Source organism: Anneissia japonica, unplaced genomic scaffold, assembly GCF_011630105.1.
Source record: "Anneissia japonica isolate Jap-2015-1 unplaced genomic scaffold, ASM1163010v1 scaffold9668_len1562885_cov226, whole genome shotgun sequence".
Classification (NCBI taxonomy): Eukaryota; Metazoa; Echinodermata; class Crinoidea; order Comatulida; family Comatulidae; genus Anneissia; species Anneissia japonica.
Window position 1 is genome coordinate 1,466,331 of NW_022711326.1, and position 3,445 is coordinate 1,469,775.

At 34.0% G+C, this 3,445-nt stretch overlaps 1 protein-coding gene across 1 annotated transcript in view; it reads left to right on the forward strand.

Moving 5' to 3' along the window:
* Nucleotides 1–3,445, forward strand: part of LOC117107445 (potassium channel subfamily K member 16-like) — an 18,942-nt gene that overhangs the window by 3,873 nt on the left and 11,624 nt on the right. The gene's annotated exons all lie outside the window — the stretch shown is intronic.

The following is a 3,445-nucleotide window of genomic DNA, read 5'->3' on the forward strand; positions in this document are numbered from 1 at the left end:
TGTGTATAAGAGACAGGTTTAAATACAACCGGTCAGATGTAAGACGAAACAAGCATGATATTTAGGTAAGTCATGTAGGCTATATTGAGGTCAAGAATACTATGGTAAGTCACGTAGGAATTAGAATGAATTATAAAGAGAGAGTAATATTTTTTATTATTTTTATTTATTTGTTCTTTATACTGGGTTTCCTCTTTAGTAACAAATTACTGTTCTCCCAGAGGGCCCAGTTCACATAAAACAGTCCACGACAGGGGCCGGGTGAACCAGTACACCGGGGTAAACCCCCTACTCATTTCGGAGGATGTACTGGGTTCTTTAAAGTGCACATGAGCATTTGTGTACACTGGGCCTACGGTTTATAGTCCTTATCCGAGAAGACTTGTTCCACCACCAGAACCATAGGAGCGAGCCGGCCGCGAACCTATGCCGATATTGTTGGCTATGATCACGGTGCCCCTGCCTTAACCGCTCGGCCATTTGGCTCGCTCATACAACTTCAGTCTGACACATAGTCGAACCCCATCTTTTAGACACCCCTATTCAGGCGTATAGCAGGGGTTGAAATAAAGCAGAATAAGAGTAAAGTTTTTGGCAGAGTTGGTTAAGACGCACAGCGTCCACACTACGTTTACTTTATTTTGAATACAAATTAATAATAATTGAATACATAGACATCACCACCCGTGGCCCGTTACTACGCCACTGTATGGGGACAATGGTGTTCCTACATACCTGCTTTTATTAGATAAAGGTTATTTTGGTGTGACATACACCACAAATTCACCAACAGTCTTAAAGATAAAAAAACCTTTTTGAATTGAAGCGTCACACACGGCCGTCGGGCCTTTGATTGGGGACCCGGGAAAGGGGGCCGCAAATAACCACAGATTGTATTCGGAAAAATTCATCTTACGAAGTGCTTCCTTATTTTTTTACCCCTTATCTCCTATAGTGATCCCATATTCTAGATAAGGCACCCAATCATTGTTTTGAATATTCTGCCATTAAAACCAGTTATCGAAGGATTATGCTTAAAAATATTAAAAGGCGCTATAAAAAAAATACATTTTACACAGGAGCCTAATACTCTGTAATACTCTGAAAAGCAAACAGCCGCATGTCTGTTTAGTAATTCAGAGTCTAACGTTAAAAAGCACGATTAAACAATAACTATGTTCATTGTAATAAATCTCTATAATTATTCCAATTCCCTTAAAATTTTCCATAGGCAAATGTAATTATATACCGTACCGAAGTGCGTGGATTACCATACAAATTAGTTGATATAAACAATAATAAATAATAATTAATAAATAAAATTATAAATAACGGAACTTTTGTAAATCACAATAAAAATCATTATTATTCTCTCACTTCAGAAAATTCCCATAAGCCTTAACTTCACGATCCGAAAGCAATAGGGTTGCATTCTCAGCTGAAATAGACCCGACCCGACCCACAAGGAATACTATCATTACTGTATCATAGTTGGCGAACTTTGTAAAATGTTAATGTTTTGGTCGGTTTTGGTCTGATTGACTGAAACAGACAATGCACATACATCTTAAAGTTCGCGGTCCAAATTTGTACACTCGAGGTCTGTTGTTGCGGGCAGCGGTCCGAGGGTATGCTAAGGCATATTACCAACTTCCGATGCGTACTGTGTTCAAGCTTTGAAAGTCTTTTCCGGCCATTTCGGTTTTGGGACATATTGGGACAAACAATAAATTATTGTCGGAATAAGAAAAAAATACGAATATTATTATAGTAAATAATAGCACCATAGGTTTTAGGCCTATTATTATTATTAGGCCTATTATTATTCCGTTATTATTATTGTTATTATCAACCTTGATTTGTATACACTCTGTTAACATATTTCTTTCTAAGATCTCTCTTGAGACCATTAGCTGAGATAAATTAATTTGGATAAGGTAGTTAATGAGTAATACATGTACATGTCATCATAATTAGTTGTGATAATTTAGTGTATTGCTAGTTTGCCAGGGGAAGTTTTCCCAATCTTGATCTGGATACGATGCTTTTATGATAAAAAAACTATTAACGCCCATACACAACGTACCGGTATATTTTTTTAGAATGTGTTGAATGTGTAGAAGTGAGAAAAGAGAGAGAGAGAGAGAGAGAGAGAGTGTGTGCTGTCTCTTATACACATCTAGATGTGTATAAGAGTGCGTGTGTGTGTGTGTGTGGTGTTATTATTATTATTATTACTATTATTATTATTATTATTATTATTATTATTATTATTATTATTATTATTATTATTACTAATATTATTATTATTATTATTATTATTATTATTATTATTATTATTTTATTGATTTATTTTTTATTTTGTTATTTTATTTTAATCATATTTAACGAGGGTGACCCGTTCAGCTCCTCGTTGCTGAAGAGCTGATATCAAGGGCCCTCATAACATAAATGCATTATACAATAATCTTCTTTTACATCAATGTAACAAGGCAAATTTTTAAATTTTGGTTTCTTAGGACATTTTATATTGTAATTTACTTTTCTTCTAAAATGGTGTTATATAAATAAATACATTAATATTAATCTTATTCTGAGAGGTCCTGTAACTACTATTTCAATTGGAATTATAGGCCTAAGTCAAATTAATGACCATCCAAACGCCCAGTATCAAAATTGATATTCTTGACAATGTTCCAATAAAGAACTAAACGTAGAATCAACTATGGCCTCACGTCTGTCATTTTTCGGAGTCACCATACTCATATTCTGAATACGATAGGCCTATGTAATTTTGCTTTATCACTCAGTGCAGGTTTAATTTCCACGCGCGTCAAACCAAATATTTCTCACTAACACATCGAAACCACTTAAATTGTATACTGAATATTTGCTCCTTTTATTATCTCTTGATATGTGTCTTGCCAAATAATTTGGTCTCAACTGTTACAACCTTGTAATACGAACTGCATAAATTACACCTGACGCTTTATCAATAATGTATAAACTCTTATTAGTCAGACTTTGGCAGTATTAATTTATACACTATCATGCTTTTATTCTATTAAATATTCACTGAATTTGAGGCGTCATAATTATGTCATCATTGCGTTTGCGATCTAATAATCTAACGCATTGATATTGACAAAGTTCCCAACCAAATAGGCCTATATAAAATATTTAATAATCTAAACTGACCTTGGTTTTATTGCTGTGTATTGTGCGCCTTACCATTCAAAATAAAAACAAATATCTTCACACATGGGCTTTCTGTTTCAATTTCAATTTCAATTTCAATTTAACATTTATTTACTTCCTTTTTAAATCAGACAAATATATTACAATTGATTTAAAATAAATTGAAGATGCAGGAGAGGAAGAAGGCAAGAACCCGAGAAGATAAGAAAAATCCATCTTGTGGAGGGACAGCCTGAAATAAGAGGGG